Genomic DNA, 19,426 nt, shown 5'->3' with positions numbered 1-19,426 from the left:
TCACAGGCCGTTTCCTAAAGTAGCCCTGCGTCTTTCAGAAGAAAGCGGGAAGGTACCTATTTTTTTCATGCTCTCTCTCTCTCTCTCTGCAGCGATTCTGACGACATTCAGCGGTGCGAGACCGAACGACAAGCTCAGCGAAATCGTCCGCGCCCTTCTCCCCTCCTCCCTTTGTGAACGGAGCCTCCGCTATCACAGAAGTCGGGGACTGCCGTTTCAAGAGGGAGATTTCTTTCAGGGGAAGTACTATGCAGCTCTTATTACACATCCAGAGAGAAATTCTAAAGTGTTCGTGTAAAATGTGGAAACGACTCCCCGCCGACAAGAAGGCCGCTCCTTCATCGGTAAGAAGAACGAGGCTATATAGTAGATGACTGCGTTCCTGTTCCCGCAGTAGACCCGTCTGATACCTACATGACGCATGTGTTGTCGTTTGATTGAGTGCTAAAAATGACTTTGATGTGAGAGCTATGGCTCTGGGGGAGATAAGCGTTATTCTTGCGCTGGCGAGCACTGAGCTGGCATTGTCCCCCAGTAGAGTTGGGGAAATTACTTTTATTTTGTTGCGCATTACGATCTTGTTATGTAATGCATTACATTACTAGTTAAATTTCCATGTTTAGTAATACATTGCTGGTGATGGTGATGTGAATACTCTCAGAATACTCTCAATACCCATCGTCTGCCCTTGTCATTTATTCCATCGAATAACAGTCAAACTACGCCACTATTCCGGGTGGGATTTTCGATATCGTGCTCAGTAGTTCACGAGGAATAAGATGACACTGTAGTTTCGAAATCGTCTGGAACGGATGCGACCATCCCTTTAATTGCATGCGTAGAAGGAGTTGATAGGTGTTCAGAGACCCCACTTGGGTTCTGTGCTCCTTCTGGACAAAGGTGGCTGGGAAAGGCTAGCTTGGGGATTTTTCTTACCTATACCAGGCAGAATTCTTAACTGCTGGTATTAGGCAATGTTTGAATATTCAACCCAAGTAATGAGAAATGCCATTACGCATTCACCGACCGAAATGTGATGGCGTTACAATACTGTTACTCATTCACAAAGTGTAGTATACATAAGCATTGCTCATTGCTGAGATGTCATGCTTTACGGACAATGCGTTACTTTATGATGTATTGCTCTCCAACTCTGTCCTGCATCCTAGCCGGATACGTGCCCCGCGGCGTCTATCAGTTTAAAAGACTGAAATGAAACGTGGACGAATGATCGTTCAACAGAAAACACAACAACAACAACAACAAATAAGTTAATGATAATGAATGGGGAAATTCGCCACGTAAGGTGCGGTCCACTACCCCAAGGCACAATGGGGCAGGATGTGATGTGTCCTGATGATGAGGTGATGAACGATGCTAAATAGGGATAGTCAGTGGAGTCAGTATGACATCAGAACGGTAGGCAAAACCACAGCACAGAAAACACAATCAGAACAAGCAAGGGGGAAAGAGCTTACTGAGCAGATTGCTCTCTGCTAGGGGGCTGAAGAAACCATTGCGCATGGGATGCTGCGGGACAGTACAGCGCACCTTCAAACTGTTGCACTAGAGTACACTTTTGAAAACAACATGGGCGCCTAAAGAGCTAAGAAAATGTTGTCACCACACGTAGATTATATTGTTACCAGTGTTGGCGGTCCACCAAAAAACGCGAGGAACTTTTACAGTCGACGCTGCCCACGCGTGTGAATATACAGCAGCATGCCAAACCAGAACGACCGTTATTTTCATTTTCCGCATTTACGCCTGCATCGCAGGAACTGGGTAGTTATCTGGAGATATATTTCCTCTACTGAGCTTCTCATATCTTGCGGAACAAGAAAACCACGGAGGTCAATACGCTACGAAGTTCTTGAAACCTAGTCGCAACCTTACGCAATCGTTCGGATGGCTGAATGCGGCCGCCTGTATACCTGTACTACGCTCTCACGAAACCTTCGACAGATAAATATCGCGCGCTCTGATTAGAGCAATCTCCAATTTCTCATATGTCCCACCAGGAGGGCAAGAACAGGACTCCGGAGGCTGGCAATCGCCATCGTCAGCGACAATCAGAGGGAAAACCTTCACGTAGACGGGCCTTATCAGCCTGATAAATCGCGGAGGGTCACGAAGTGCGCGATAGACGCCGAAGACAAACCATAAATTCTGGCAAGACAGAAAAGCACAAGCGTAAAAATAACAGAACGACGTGAGACACATTTTGGGCCCTCGACATCTTGATTGCAAATGACTGGCAGTTATTTCTTTTGACTTCCCTTCCTTTTACTCGTATACTCTTGCTGATCGCCATACTTGAGTGTCAATGACTAAGGAGGTTTGTAAATCACTTAGAGTTCCTATAAAGGTATGCTGACGCCGTTATTCGTTCGAGGATAGACGCAAGAGCAAGGGGACGAGGTGATAACGCCAAGAGAAGACTATTGAGAACAGCAGACAGGGAGAACTAGACTTCCTTCACTATCATTGAGATATCCGGAGAAAATCAAGTAGTACTAGCGAAGGTGTACGCTCTTCAATAGCTGCGGTTACACGAATGCGACACAAGCGCATCGTATCGCGTTATCGCACCTCCTAGCACCTACCCCGACCGGTGGATAGGTTGACGTGACCGTGTCGGAGAGGATTTGTTGCAATAAGGCGATACGATATGCTTTTGTCGCATTCACGTAAACGCGACTGTGATATTCTATGGGACAACAAGTTATTGAAGGCCGGTGATTAATTTTCTTTTTGTAAAGGCACCAAAATATGTAGAAAAAAATAAATAAAAATAAATAAAACTCTTCCAACGAACTGGAATTAATAACGTCTCAAATTATTAGTAGCCAGCACAAACACACAAAAAACAATAACAATAAATACAATTTCTATGCTCTGAAACTAGTTATGGATCTTAATGTTGGACAGATGACGTTATGTCCCAATCCAATGGACCCTCTATATTAGTATCTTTTCCTCCGAGGTTCCTTTACGCGTAGTAGTGCAAAAACTAAACCGAAAGCGTCCTTTCTCGCAGACGACTTATGGTCCCCTGTACACACTAAGAGAACAGCAGTGTTCACTGTTGGACTATGAAGACATTTCCAGTCTAAAATGTCAATTTCTTTATTATTTATTTAGAGTGATATTAAACGGTAGGAGCAACTTATTTATTTACGCGTGGTAAACAAGACTTTCGTGCACGAGACTGCACTTTTTCAGGTTACAAAAATATGAACATGGTACAGGCACATACAGGGTGTCCCAGCTAAATGCGAACATATTTTGTAAGAATATATATATCGCTTTTTCCAAGATGAAATCAATTGCAATATAGCATATGCTGAAGGGGGGGATATGTTTATTGAGGAAAGAAAAGCAAGGAAAGGTTAGTCACGCAAAGACCAACTTGCTATTCCTCTGAAAAAAAGGAAAGGGGACGAGAAGATAGAAAGAAAACGAAAAAAATGAAAGAAACCAAAAAGGAAAGAAAACGAAAAAATGAAAGGAAAGGAATGAATGGAATGCTGAAGGGCAGGAGGGCATTAGCAATTACTCTCAATAGGGCATTAACTCTCAATAATTAACTTTTCAATTATAAAAGCTACGAAGTTGTTCCAATGAGAACATCTGATCTCTTCGGCCATCCTATACCGGAGCCGTTTTCGGAGCAAAAATCCGTTCGACAGATCGTCCGCAAAAAATTCGTGAAGGAACACCATTTTTTTCTTTATTTTGTTCATTCCTTCACCCCAATATAAGAGGGTGAAAGAGCACACTATCGCCTCTTGCGTCCTGGAAAAAGATTAAAAGAAAACAGAAAATGCAACCCAAGATAAGGGCAGTTCCCACAAAGTCACCCGATGCATTTGTGTTTGTTTTGTTTCCGCAAGTTAAAGCTCATCTTTGACGCAGAGGCAACACTGTGCTCCTTCACCATCTCACATTGGTGGTGAAGGAAAGACGCGTCTCCAAAGATGCGCAATGAGCAAAATAAAGAAGAAAAAAAAGGTGTTCCTTCACGAATTTTTTGCGGACGATCTATCGAACGGATTTTTGTTCTGAGAACGGCTCCGGTATCAGGTGACCGAAAGGACCAGATGTTCTCATTGGAACAACTTTGTAGCTTTTATAATTAAAAAGTTAATTATTGAAAGTTAATTAAGACATTGCCTTAGGCGTTTGCTAATGCCCTCCTAAGGAGTGCCCTGCAGCATATGCTATATTGCAATTGATTTCATCTTGGAAAAAGTGATATACAGGGTGTTTCAAAAAACGTGTCATTCGGACTTTATAAAAAAATGGGGCGACGGAAAAATACCGGGTAAACGCCATTTGTGTGGCAACTGAATTTGCCCCCTTGTAAAAATATTTTCACTTGATTTTAATTAAAAGAAATTGAATTTCTTCAATTTATCTCCAAAATTTCCCAAGTCAACTTCACGTTTTTTTTACAGAATTGGAGCCCGTAGCGAACTTAGTCAGATCCACCAAGAAATTAGCTCGATATTGGAAATAGAACTGCCCCAAAAAAGTCCCGAAATTGAGTCTTCAGAGTTTCGGGTATTCAACGGCGCACAAAATCAGTCGCAAAGACGCGCGGAGAGCAGGACATGCTCCTGCCCCCACGAAGCTAGTACAGTTTATCGCGGAACCGGCGTGCAGCACAAGACGTGCCGATAACAAGGCGGTTGACATTGCACCATACGTTGATAAAGGCCCGTTCCGACATACAGCGCTTTGCTCCAGAGTACTGGAAAACAGCGCTGTTTTTCCCTCCTCTCCCGGCTGCGACTCGATGGAAAACAGCTCTTGGCGAAGTTGAGCTTCGGTGAACTTTCCCATCGCTGTCTCCCAGCGATAGGCTCCTTAAACCTATGAGAACGCGGCGCCGCGTTCACGTGACGGTACGATCACGTACGATAACGCGAGATCACCAAGTACAGCGCTGGGACAAGCGCTGCAAGTGCGAACCCCACAGTGGAAATACAGCACTGTTTTGCAGTGCTGTGGTGCAGCGCTGTGGAGCAAAACGCTGTATGTCGGAACGGGCCTTAAGCGGCAAACAAAAATGATTCCGCCTCTTTTTTTTCGACCTTCCATCTTTCATGGGGGCAGGAGCATGTGCTGCTCTCTGCGCATCTTTGCGACTGATTTGGTGCGCCGTTGAATACCCGAAACTTTGAAGCCTCAATTTCGGGACTTATTTTGGGCAGCTCCATTTGCAATATCGAGCGGATTTCTTGGTGAATCTGACTAAGTTCGCTACGGGTTCTCTCATTCTGTAAAAAAAAACGTTAGGTTGACTTGGGAAATTTTAGAGCTCAATTAAAGAAATTCAATTTCTTTTAATTAAAATTAAATGAAAATATTTTTACAAAGTGGCAAATTCAGTTGCCATACAAATGCCGTTTACTCCGTATTTTTCCGTCGCCCCGTTTTTTTATAAAGTCCGAATGACACGTTTTTTTAAACACCCTGTATATATTTAAAACATATGTTCGCATTTAGCTGGGACACCCTGTATATACAGTTGACGGGGCAGGTTTAGCACGAGAGGGTGACAGGGTGATGGAAAGGATACAAATACAGGTAAAACTCAAAAGAACATAAATACAAAAAGCAGGGGTATCCGAAGCGCAACATAACGCGAGCACAGGGGCCCATCATCTACTGGTGAATTATCATTCTGTTATCAATATTATTTATTATGTGATAAAGTATTTTCACCAATTTACAGCGAGCATCGAGGTAGAGCAGTATCGCCTGTTGCGATTGAACATCCTACTCAATACCATCAAAATAAAGTAGTTGTTGCGGGACTCTCACTTGACTTCCCTCCTGCGTCAATTGCCGCTGAACGTTACCTTTCTCCCCTTGCTTCGGTATAAGTTGAGCCTCAGCAACACAATGCTGTGCACAACCTATACACTGCTCCAGCTACCATAGAGCGCAGCCATATGGCCTTTCAATGCTTCACGAGAGAACGGCACATACTTATGCGGCAACTATATAGAAGCCCCCGACATAAGAATGTTCAGTGCATCCGAGATACTTGGATCCTTGCTCAATCCTGCACACCAACGCTGAACTCTTCGATCTCTTGTGGCTTTTCTACCCGACAGAAGCCTGCTGCAGGAGCTCTATCATTTGGCCTGCCACGTTTCGCGTGCGTGTCATGCTAATTCATCACATCATATCAACTCACATGAGCTCGAATAGGGTCCCGTAGCCCAAGCGGGGAAGCACACTATATGACATCACCATTCATCATTCAATTTTTGTTATAATAGGCCAACGAACCGGGGCGTACTCCATCTAGGGACAAACACAACACACAGGGCCTCCAAGAGCCTAAGCGACAATGTCAACAAGTAATTCACAAAAAGGCCAATGAGCGTCAGGGCGCTAGGTGTCGTTGCTTGTGCGACTCTCTTAAATAGTGGCGCGGCGCTACTAATGCGGTTGCTGAAGTTAATGCATCATCTAATGAATCATATCATCATCATAATGAACTATGCATCATCTTCACCAGCTAGCTTGCTTCCTAGCCATTTTTTCATTGCTGAGGTTAGTTTTGCCAGGAACACGTGATTTTCCAACAAAGAGGTGTCGGTTGTCCAGCTTTCTTAAGGATACGTAACTCCCGAGTCACGTCTTTACTCATGTGCAATAGCATCCTCGTGCGTTTCTTCCAACCCGACAAGCCATCAATATAAAGCAGACGACATAACCTCCAACCTCGAGGTATTCAAATAGCTTCGATTAAAAACCTGTAATCTCTTTAGAGAAAAAAATATGCCAACGTTGAAATCAATTAACGAATCAGACATGATCTTTCTATGTTCACTTGGACGTAACAGGCTCTCATCAGACTAATAATCATCCGTTTATAACAACGGCGACTGTGATCGACGAATCAATCCCGCAAACGTCAGGAAGGAGTGCCTTCAATCATCACATACACCAAAACGCGCATCTAGGACAGAAAAGGAGTAAACAAAGTACCCAACGTGGGAACTCCCAGTTATTAAGCTTCTCGGTGCATCATAAACCGTGTAATAGATTGGAAGTTGTTTCTCCTTTCACCGCCGTCGTCCCCCATGTCAGTTGCTGTCATCCAAGATGGAAGACGAAGTACACAAAAGGGCCCGAGGCGGGGTTTGGAGAGGAGCAATCAAATGAGACGGAGGCCCATGCAGGCAGACATATGCAAGCTCATGAGGTCGCGTTGGGATGATGATCGCCACACCTTGTGCATCTTAAGGTAAGCTTCAGGTGAAGCTAAATATACTTGGTTTAATCACCGATGAATATTGACCATAAGTTCTGAGTGCAGTTTCACAACTCTTGTGGTGAGCTTCAAGATAAGCTCGAATACTGTGAAGCCATACAGAATAAATTTTTTAGAAAAGTCCGTTGCATGTAAGCCTCTTCATGCGATACACTAAAATGAAGATATTCTACATGCCACCACCTGGCAGCCAGATAGCTCAAGAGAGAGACAGTCTCACTTAAACATGAGATGTACACTAACGGATAATCTTAAGACGTATGACCTCGGTAGCCGACCACTCATCTACTGGCAGACCTTTCCATTCAATAAATATATATCCCCCACTCATCTACTCAACATTACACCACCACCCCTCCCCCCTGGTAGCATGTTACGTTTTCGAGATACTTCCGAGCTATGATGCTGTCGCATTTCTGGGCATCTGCTGCTACCATAAAACGAGAGCTACACTGCTTTCGAGGTCTTGCCCTTTGGCAAGGGGATCCTTGCTATGCACACAAGGTTAGAATCACTACAAAACTGAGATATCTCGCGCACTAATATAGTACAGCAAACATGACCTAGTATAATTTACACTGTTGTACAGAAAATTCAACTGACGTGTGAATGAGGAGTGTCTGACACATCTCCCTAGCGGATTGCTATGCGGGAAGTTACGCAAGGAGTACCAAGCGGGGTACGGCGAAGACACGCCGATGTTATGTAGCGGAAGGCCAATAAATGATCCACTTTAGGGTCTACGCATTGTGCAGGCTGTAATGACGCTGCCGACTGCGTGTCAACGTGCGTGTTTCTTTTTCGAGCGAGAGGGTATTGTAGCCACTTTAAGTGAGTCTATACCGTCACCAAGCAAAACGTCTACTCATGAGGATCAACCCAAGATAACATCCGCACGTGATTACCGCAGAGCTCTTGTCCGCGGCTATACACGGGAAGAAGTTGCAAAAGTGGTATATTGATATGAGTGATAATGATAGCCATATCATTATCACTCACATATCACATATCAAAAGGCCAAACTATCACTGAATTGAACCCAAGCCTTGCTACGGCAGATCAAGCCTTGAAACTACGCGACACATTCCATTCAAAACTACGCCATCGCAAAGTGCCCCTTCCAAACACAAACATAATCGAGGATACACTGTCATTGAAAATCCCGCTATCCCGGTCGTGCTGATAAGATAAGATAATGTTCATTTTTCATCTGCTTTGATGAAGAGAGAAAATTAACACACACACAAAGTTGTTTTTAACTACTTGACGGGACCAGGCTCATATGCTCTCAACCATTGGCAAACACGCCGAAAAAAGTTTGCGAGACGCCCATATCAATTGGGTTCAAAATGTAAAACGTGCGTCACTCAGCAACACAGAAGGAAATAAAATGAAAATGAAATAAAGGCCACGCTCACACCGTGTCGTTATCTATTGTTGTTACCAGAGGCAGATATAATATTACGTGATCCTCGAAATGACGGGTTTGACGACGAAACCCTTTGGATCTTAATTTATTCAACGGATTAGATAACAAATAATTCAAGAACTGTTAGTTCGCACTAGTGGAATCTTCCATAAATTACGATTACGTGTGCTTTGTGAAAAAATTGTGGCTCTACATGTATATTGCAACTAAACCTTATTTAATATCTTGAATAGACAGCCCATTTTGAAAATACAATTTAAATGCGTCTAATATATTATATCGCAGAAAAAACTCTTTTGTGGAATCTCGATAGCCAATAATATCAACTACGCATATCATCTTTTCTTTTTCTTTTTTTTGCGTGATTACTAGCTTACTCAGTTTTTTCAAAAATTAGTGGAGTAGTCACCTCAACGAGTTTATATTTTTATATAAAAATACAAGCTATGCTTTTAGATGTGTTAAGTTTTATAGGATTTGCTTACAACCAATACTGAGTTTGTCAATAGTATTATACGTATTTTCCTTTGTCAATATGCTCAACATTAGTTCCAGTAATAAAAATACAAGTGTCGTCAGCATAAGAGATAAACTCGCAATTTACATAGAGATGTACAGTAGTATTAACATAACAGTTTGCACAGGACACTTCTTTGAGGTACACATTAATAAATATTCATTGTAACCAAATTCCAAGGAATACGTAACATTTCTTGAGACGCCAATGTCATCTCTCTATACTGATCCTGTAACACCATAGGGGGCAAAAGGCACGTTCTAGTGCACTTCCGGAAGCACATCAATGTTCCGATATGTGGTCCTCCAGACGGACAAGTCCGACAGCTAGCTTCACACAGTCGACTTACGCCAGGGAACGGAGTTACGCTCCAGATCGATTATTCTTTGCTACTCCCACTTCAGCTTGTCATTTCGTACTCGTGAACGCTTCTTCGTTTCCGTAGGCATCCAGGCACCGTGCGTACGTAAGTGATACTCCCTCCCCGAGATGTTGCCACTGAACCACTAAGCGGTACTACGCTTGACTGGAGACCTCGCATCTATTCTGAATGTGTTACAGCAGTCGCATTCTTTTTCACTTTTTTCCGTAGTTGGAGACTCGCTCCCGCAATCGAAGCAAACTGGCGTGAAAAAAGAAATATCGTACGTTTACTTAGGGGCTCGGTACTTTACATGCATGCAAGCGAGTTATGGATGCTCATATTTGACGAGACTAACGTTGAGTGCACCTGGAACACATATTGAGCCATTTCTTGCAATGTGCCGATTTACGGCAATACCGCTTCACTAGTGTCTGGCTCTGAATCATCCAAATATTATCCGAATCCAATATCCGAATTATTAGACAACCTTCCTAGTTACCGGCGTCGGTGCATTAGTTGGCAACATGTCCGCCTGTTGTACCGCTGGTTGCGGATTCGGTCTCAGCCAGGGACGCCAGCAGCTCAGCGTATGCTGAGATTTCGGTGCACGTTAAAACCTGCGACCACTGACCGACACAATACCACGAATTATTATCGAGTCCTAGTTGTGCGAGTTGCACGTTGCTTATAAAATCGTGCTCAAGGTCAACTGTTTCTTTCGTTTCCGTCTTTGTAAATGTCACGTTGCCAAGTGTATTCGTCCTCATGGCGGACCGTCTTGTGAAAACGTAACGATATGACAACCTATGTGTCACACTTGCTCCTTGATGTATTTTATTTTCATTCACTGCTCCTAACACAGTTCAAAGGGACTATAATGCAATCGTGCAGCGAATCAACTGCATGCTGGAAACTGCTAATGTTGCAAAAGAAATGCGCTGATGGTAACCAGAGTTTCCTCAGCACCCATTCGCGGAATGAAAGGGACTTTAAAAAGAAGTAAAGGAACTCTCTTGAAAGGAACTTTTTTTTAAATACTAGTACAACAACGCTGACGAGTTTTAGGGAAGTTGAAGAAATAAGTAACCGATTGACAAACAGAGCTATCTGTAAGACGGGTAGACTGAAGCTTCTACTCGTGTTGGCTTACCTATGCGAAGAAGGCTCCCGTTCATTCGGACATCCAGATTGCGTGCAACTATCACACCAACAATTCACTGATTTCACCTCGACCGACAACGCGATGCACACATTCACCCGAGTGCAGAATACAACACAGCGAGCGTGCGCGTTAACTCCAAGTCGATCGTCGCCTCTCAACAACACATCCACAGCACGCAAAATAACCCGACCGCAGCGACCGCGGCAACACTCAAATCTTAATCAGGTTGTCTGACGTAAACAACGCGCACACGCGAGTCCGGATAATCCACATCCAACACTGATGGCGAGTGAAGCAGGCGCCGAAATAGCACGAGCAGATGAGACCACCTGCTCCGGAAGTGATAATCCCGGTCCCGTTAAAGCGAAGCAAAACCAGCAATGAAGAGAAGCCCGGCACAGTAACGGGCGGGTGAACTATACGCGCGCACGCAAACCATGGAGTGGTAACGTGCATAGAGTTTACTTCGCATCCAGCGCCAATGAAAGGGCGTATGGGGAGAGGCGAAGAGGGAGAGAGAAAGAAGGGAGAGAAATGGGGGAAAGAGTGGGGGTGCTTTTATATCCTCACGTCGCGTTTCGAGAGTCACACGAAGTTCTGTGTATGCGACGTGACTATTGAATGTTAGATCTCGAGTATAACCAAAACCAATTACACGATTTGTATTCCACAGTACAGTGACCAGCGATTATAGTATCGTAGTCCAGTTGTATTAAATAAGTTTCCAGTACTCTGCAGCCCTACTGTTAAACAAATCCGCCAGTATATATTTTCTAGTCCATGTAATTTTTGTAAAACATATTTATATTGTATTACTAGTATAGGTTACTATCTCGTTTCATGTTGTACTTGTTGTGTATCTTGGTTCATACATAGGTATCACAGACTTGTGCCCGTTACTCGAAAAAAGTAATTGATTGCCGTTACCGTTACTTGCACGGAAAAAGTACTTGATTACCGTTACCAATTACAGGACTTCAAATGTAATTGAGTAACGAGTAGAAAAGTAACGCGTTACTCCGGTCGTTACTCTGCATTCACGCAAATTATACCCGTCTTTGTGTGCCTTAGCAAAAAAAAAAAAAAAAAGAGAAAAAGAAAAGTTTAACAGTGGAACAGCCGAAATAACCCAAAAATATGTACGTCTACTGTAGTTATCGCCCGGGAAGACGTTAGGGTTGTCACCTTTCGTAGTGAAAAATACCGACTGGGGGAGAGGAGGTGGAATAGAGGGAAAGGAGGAAAGGCTCGTGGAAAAGGAAAAGGGGGTGATGGGTGGACGAGACACATACACACATACAGAGAGAGAGAGAGAGTGCTCGCACAAGATAATACGAGGAAACATATGTCCCTGTGTTTGGCTGTATCATTGATGCTAGAAATAACAATGATAATAATAATAACAATGAATAATAATAAGAATGAATAACTAAGAAAACGACTGGTGACTGTGGAACTGGGTCTGTGTTCCAGATTTATTCAAGCTGTAGTGGAATGTTGAAGGGAAAATCCCGTAAAAGCCCTTATGAAAGGTCTTGAGCCACAAATACCGGCAAAAGGCTGCCGGTATCACCTTCCTACGGGCAACCGGCAGAGCGCCCAAATAACCGGCCGTGCCGGTATAATACCGGCCTGGTGGCAACCCTAGAAGACGTTGACCCGATTGTGGAAGATCATGCGTGGAACTTCCCCATGACTCACTAAACCTTCAAAGCTACCACCAAGGGAACCACAACACTGGTGTAGGAAGCGATCAGGGAGAGAGACTCTGAAATTACAGAACAAAGGCTGATGGCACGAAGATCTTGACTTGGGGCAGAACATCTAAAAGATGAGTTAGCCTGTGCCGGGAAAGTAATCAATTACTCAGTAATCGATTACTCAGAAAAGTAATTGATTACTCGAAAAATTACTCAAAAAAGTAATTGATTACAAGTAACGCAATTACTAGTAACGCGTTACGCACAAGTCTGGATCAAAGATCCATATCTTTTTGTTTGTACATTTAGTATGCAAATTGTGTTAGCATTGTCTTTTCTTCACTGCCATTGACGGGCCTGGAGCCTCGTCAGCTTTTTGCTCCAGACGTCCCACATTCTACATGCAATGTAAAGAATAAATTAAATGAATGAATGAATGAATGTGGGCTATACCAAGTGGCGCATATCATCCGTTAGTCATGAATTTTCCAGTGCATATTCCCGGACTAAGTATGCTCCCCTGTAGGGAGGTATCGTGACGATTGACATTAAAATATGTTTTAGTACATCGGAACACCTTCACAATAACGATTCCGAGAGCGCTATTTCCTCAAGGTGGCTGACACCATGTTCCTGAGCTTCAATTTGACGGCTTCCTTTACCGTATCGCCATCGTTGCTTTCTTCCGATCTTTTAAAACTACCTATTAACTTCGGGACTCCACCTGCCAAACAGTGCGGGTACTGAGATAGGCGAAGGAACTAAGCGCGAGGAACGTCTCTTATAAGGGCACAGCCTGGCAAATTTGCTTATCACCCCTAACTTCAACGCGGTGACACAGTCCAGACAGTCACGGTCTGAATTGCGTTTCTTCCACCCTTTCTACGATTGATATACGCGAGCGATATCTCACAGATGACGTAACGAATGAGTGAAACCGGCTTCGTTTCCCTTCCTGGATATATGTGACAGTCCGTTCCCGCTTCGTTTCAACGAGAGACTGATGCCACGCACATACATGGGCTTGAGGTGAACCATAATCAGCGGAATCGTTAGATTTCGAATGATGTGGCTAGTGTTGACACAGGCGTGACAAAGAAAGTTTTCCTCACCAGTTATAACATTCGACTGTGTAAGATAACTGGACAATTCCCTTTGATGTAACGTTGACTCGTTGACAAAGCTGGGGACTCGGTACTCGAAGGAAGTGTGAGAAAGCTACATGATTTCTTTTTTCTTTTCTTCTTCTTCTTTTTCAGAATCGAATTGAAGATGTACACAGTTTTCTTCGGCATCCGCCGTTGAGCATACGTACGCACAAGTCACATGTCAGCAACTAGGGAAGCCACAGACGCTATGCAAAATTAGAGCGCCACGTATGAATCATTTTATGAAGCTTCTGTTATTCGCCTGGAGTATGGCGGGCATACCTGGAGACACAACAGGCAGAGCACCTCGTTTCAAACATAGAAGAGGAAAGGTCAAGTGGACATCTCAAGGTCGCAGTTCATATGAAGCACGTACGTGGTGATCCGCGTTGTGTCCATTATGTATACAACATTAGCCAAGCCTAGAAGTGGACGTGTTGACAAGCTGGACACACAAACATAGAAAGGCATTGTTTTATTAGGCAGCGTTCACACGGGGCAACTTTTTGCAGCAACTATGAGCAACTTTGGAGTTGCTGTCAGCCGGCAACCTCCAGCAACTCGAGTTGCTCAGATATGCTGCGAATCGCACCCCGACCGAAAACTTGAGAAGTTGCTCGTGCATCGGCCAATCAGAGAAGGAAGCATTGCCACGTGACTCCCGATGGCGTTGTGGATTTCGTTCGTGGGTTCATGGGTTAAAATCCTGCAGTGCAGCTGAAAAATAACTTTTTCTTTTTTTTACGAACTTCACGGAAACATATCAGTTGCCACTTCTGGAAGGCAATAATGATCTATTGGGGCAATAAAACTGACTGAAATCTGATAAACAGTAGCTAAAGAAAAGATTCCACCAGTTCGATTCGAACCCACATTGTCCGGTCGCCATAAGGTTGCTTGTGGGTGGAGCTACCGAGTTGCTGCGTGTGAACGCGGACTTGAAATTGCTCAAAAGATGTTGGTTTGAGTTGCTTCGAGTTGCTGGGAAAAGTTGCCCCGTGTGAACGCCGGCTTAGCCTTTTACGCCAACAAATCGAGTGACACCACGTGACGCTTATAATGCTCGTCTAACGAAAGGCATCACCGTCATCCTCTTCTTCTGATAAGAGGGGGACGTCGTTTGAACGCGTATGACGCCACTTTAAGCGTACGTTAAGGAAGATGGAGTTACTATTTTTGTGAGTCATCTGATCAGTCAACAATACAGGACCTATATGTGTCCGCCATTAAGTTTCACCTGGTCGAAGGCGTAGGCGTAGGGTCGTAGGTCGAAGTAGGAGGGAATTCTACTTGAGTGGTGATCTTGGTTGCATTGCTACCTATTAGGAAGAGACAGCGTTTAGGTGAAGAAATATAACCTTACTATTGCCGTTCTGACTCCAACACAAGTGTGCGACACTGTGAACACCCAGCTTTTCTTTTTTCTTTTTAGTTCTGTGTTAGCACCGCGAGGCAACTGTGGCTGTGAGCGGCGTACATATGTGAACAAATGGAAAGATGACAGCAGGAAGTAATGGGGGACAGGGGGGTAAGTATGCGCCCTGGGCCGACTTCAGGGAGACCTCTGCCAACATTCGTCTGGGAAGTCTTTTTTTTTGTGTGTGTGTATGTGTATGTGCGTGTGTACGTGCGTGTGCACGTTGTTGTTCTTTGACATATTTATTTGTAGAAATGCATTTAAAAGGATTACGGCGGCGTCACCTGTCCTGTGACATCTCATGTCGGGGTGGAATGGGGACAGTGAGTGAAGAATTCGGGTCAGTGATTGGCAGCTAAAAGAAAGTGTAACGATTAGACGGCTTCATTTAGGCCCCTAGACAGCACACTGGGTATATATATTTTTAGTTCGAACCTGTAGGTTGGGTGGTCGATGTGTGGGTGGCAGTCTGTTGATTTGCTGGCTCCACATGGCCTGAGGAGGAGGGCTTTGTGTCTGTTTGTCCGAGCGTTCACGGAATTTGTTCGACGACACCATGACCAAGCACACGCTTGTTATGAAAATATTTTACCGATATTCTCTTTATAAATGGAAACCTCAAGTTAATAATTGACACTGCGGAAGAGGCGTACGCAGGAATACAACAGTCCCAATGGTGACGGGGCATCAATGGCTCAACAACGATCATTCTAGGTGTAAATCTTGTCGTGCGCGGCCCACCACAGTATGTTTCTCGCTTTCTGCACATGGAGGCCACCTTTTACGAGAAGCACCGATAACCACAAGAAATGTTCTCGTGGGGCGCTGAACATGGGTGTTCTCTTGCTGCAGGTAGCACGTGCCAGACGGGATGTACTTTATCTGCCTGCATAACTCTTACAACCACGCGAAAGTAGTACAAAAAAAGCAATTCAATTTACGCACCCATTCGGAACATCTGGAACATAAACCAAAAGAAAGGTGGCCGCTAACCACGTTATCCTCTCGTGCGCTTCTCAGAAACAGCTGCGCCTGCTTTGGAGCTTGTAGACAATTTATGAAGATTCATTAAGAAGAAAAGAAGTGTGATTAAGTTAAATATACAACGATCAAAAAGAAATGACCCCAAAAAGAGAGGAGGTAGCGGCATGCGAAGGCGCACAATGTCATTTGAACCCCTTCTGAAGAGCACCGATACGAAGGGGGAGCTCCAGGATAGACGGAGATAGGGAGACACGATCCATTTGAACCCCTTCCTATATACTGGACTAGCATAAAACGGCGGCGAAGAAACCCCTTCTGGTGCATTTGCCTGACTCACCCGGTAGTGGCATTTGATCATGATCAGCATATATTACGTGGAGAATATGCGTGGCCAGTTTAAGCTCAATTTAGTTCGCCTCTCCCACTTAACGATTTATGATTCTCTTCTCATCGAGGGATGTCGAGTATTGGAAGCTGGAGAATACGCGTATAATATGACGCCAGTTTGCATTGCTCGCTTGATGGTGGAATGTGGCACAATTCGACCTCACTGGATATGCGTCGGTGGGTCCGACGCAGAAGGGAGCTGAGTTTTGGCGTACAATGCATTGTGCAGATAGGGAGTGAGATTGGAGAAGGTGTCTGTGGGGGGTATCACGTGATGCGCTCTTTCCGATTCCTCTCTCCACTTACGCTTTCGGGTCAGGTGCTGAATGACATCAGGGTGGTATCACGTGATCCGCTCGCTTCGGTCCTTCTCTCCTCTTCTGCTTTCAGCGACGTGACATGATCACGTCCCTGCTTCTATCTCCCTTCGGCTGTTTAAGCGACCAGACACTACTTCTGGTAGAAGTGTTGTAATGAGGTGTGACGATAGCGAAAGAGGTCCTTCGAGTCTCCTTAAATCCACGAGTGTCAGTTCGCGTGTCGTTAACCATATCTGTTGCGGTCCATGCACATAGTCTTTGCCTCTCATTGCTTATAATCACGTATTGAGAACAGCATAAAATGAATTCTGCACGTACAAATTTGTTCGGGCTGACCAAAGCAGATTGCAATGTTTTCACTGAAATAGTTTCGGAATTTATAAGGTTGTGGCACACCTTACGTGTGCGTTTTAAGGTACATCCAACCACACGAACTCTCGATATTGCCATCACAGCACGGGATAAATGCACGCGAAAGTGAGCCCGTACGAAGCGATGCCAGCCACTCTCTCCCTGATATTCCTTTCGTATCCCATAGCCCTAATCATATCGCCTTTAATTCGCGTTATTTACTCGAGAGAGGGGCCACTTGATAACGCGGCCCGCCCCCGGGTGGGGCGTGTCTTTGAACGTGCGTCTACCAAACGGTCGTCGGCGGAGCATGTTTCGGGGCTTGCGGTGCTGTTTCAGAGAAGATTTTTTCCTAAGGACTTACTATGATTCTTTTCCAGAAGTCCCATCCGTATTACAAGCAAGGCTCGCGGTCATGAGCTAGGTCGGAAATAGCACCACAGTGCTTAAAGGGGCACTCAAGTACAAAAATCTCCCATCGCGGATTGAAAGATGTCGTTACCTTGACAGTAATACAAAAGGAACGAGATTCATCCGTTGCGTCGTTCTCGATTGATGAGCGAAAGAAACCGCAATTTTTTGCTTCTCCCTCTCCTTCTCAAGAAGGCCAACAATGCCGAGCGGGATCTCATTGGTCTCCTCAAACGGTTTGTCCAATGAATGTGGGAGATCGTTTGAGGGGACCAATCCGAGGCCTCACCACATTGTCGCGCTACTTGAGGAGGAGATGGTAAATAGCGGTGTCTTCGTAAAAGCTGCATTCCAGGTTGTACTAGTTTTCTTTTCTAACTATAATCTAATCTCTCTCTTTTTCTAATCCCATTTTTATAAATTTTATATTAGTTCCTAATATATATTATACATATATACAAAAGCTCCAAGCAATCATTGTCACCCCTTCGTCCTGACGAAGGCGGAGCTTCCACCGCAACGTCGACGTGTTCCTTAACTCTTCACATGTAAATAAATAACTTTTCACCCTTTCTCTTACTTTCTATGCCTTCTTTGTCTGCCTCTCGTTTTTTCTAGTACCTATAAATATATATATTATATAAATTACATATAAAGTTTATAACCCCAATTATTGAGACGTGCATTGCTAACAGGAGGGTGCATTTCCCGTTCTCTCTGCAGGGCAAGGGAAAGCGCGAAAGCGCGTTTGACTGTTGGACCCGGAGCATGCCTTACGGAGAAGCGTAGTAGTAGATGAGACAATTAAATATACAAGGACAAACACAACACAAGCCTCACAACTGCATAATGGCAGTTGAAGAAAAGGCACCAGCAGTGGGATTCGAGCCCACACCCTCTGATGGCCGGTGCTGGAGGATTACGGAGAGGCCCCGCCTTTCACGTGGAGCAGCAGGAGGGTATATTCTGTCCCAGTGCTGTCCTACAGAAAACACCTGCACTTGACCAAAGAAGAGCACACCGTCACTGACTCGATCCGCTCCCACAACAAGAAAACGGAGAAGAGAAAAAAAAATCCTGAATGCGACATCCCCGCCGTTTCCCTTCCTCGAATAAAGAAAGAGGGAGATCGCCGGCGTATTTCTTTTATTGGCTACGATCGGGAGACTCGCGAAAGCATCGTCGAATCTGCGGGTCATTGAGGTAAAGCGTACACAAAAGAGTCTGGGAAACTTCCGTCAAGGAGGTCCAGAAAGAGGTCTTCGATACACACTTCGTGCCTATGGCGTGTTCAAGGCTTCCCTATAAAGGGACCCGTTTCAACAGGCAACACTGATGCAAAACCGTTAAAAACGTGGAAACAACTACAACAACTTTATTTTAATTATGGTGATTAGGGAGTTTCATCGCCAGGGGCGACACTCTATACCCCATCGCTGGCGGTAATGTGCTGAAATATATCAAACCAAATAAAAAAATATAGGAATGAGTCATCTCACAGTGAGGACCGAAGTCCTATGGTGTCCAAAAAGTAAAGCAAATTCGATGCATCAATGGTAAATGCGGCGGTTGTCAATGGCAAAGTAAGCGATCCTTACACTGCTGTACAGAAGAATCTAAGGTAAAGCATGCACATACTGTGAGGATAGAGCCGTTCCTCACTGATGAAGACGGTGGTCCACATTTTTTACTACGAACGGGAGCAAGTTCGTAGCAAGACCTTTCCAGGTTTGGAGCAAGTCTTTATGTAATAAACAATATGGAAGAGTGAGATAGTGTGAGATTTTTACTTGGGAGGTTGCGTCGCCCCAGTTTATTTCTTGCGCAACAGAATGAATAATCGGCACACTATATGGAAGGAAGGAAACTCACTCTCATGTGCCTTTTGCAAAAGTTCCAGGGAGCAGCGCGCGCCCTGGGAGGGCATGCCGGGAAGTGC

At 44.5% G+C, this 19,426-nt stretch overlaps 1 protein-coding gene and 1 long non-coding RNA gene across 4 annotated transcripts in view; one reads left to right on the top strand and one right to left on the bottom strand.

Annotated features, from left to right (window-relative positions):
* LOC135396642 (uncharacterized) overlaps positions 1-19,426 on the bottom strand; it is a 502,925-nt gene that overhangs the window by 429,898 nt on the left and 53,601 nt on the right. Inside the window, exon 1 of one of the 3 annotated variants that reach the window (XM_064627724.1) lies at positions 10,758-10,785. The exons of the other annotated variants lie outside the window; for them this stretch is intronic. The gene's annotated coding sequence lies outside the window, so the exon portion shown is untranslated. Of the gene's footprint in view, positions 1-10,757; positions 10,786-19,426 lie in introns of those variants that run through there. 3 annotated transcript variants of the gene reach the window in all.
* On the top strand, positions 108-18,623 carry LOC135396643 (uncharacterized). Its single transcript, XR_010423484.1, has 4 exons — positions 108-344; positions 13,729-13,989; positions 15,050-15,145; positions 18,211-18,623. It is a non-coding gene; the product is annotated as an uncharacterized LOC135396643 (long non-coding RNA).

This window comes from Ornithodoros turicata, chromosome 6 (assembly GCF_037126465.1).
Source record: "Ornithodoros turicata isolate Travis chromosome 6, ASM3712646v1, whole genome shotgun sequence".
NCBI lineage: Eukaryota > Metazoa > Arthropoda > Arachnida > Ixodida > Argasidae > Ornithodoros > Ornithodoros turicata.
Note: the sequence above shows the minus strand (reverse complement) of the source record. Positions and strands in the feature narration are given on the sequence as shown.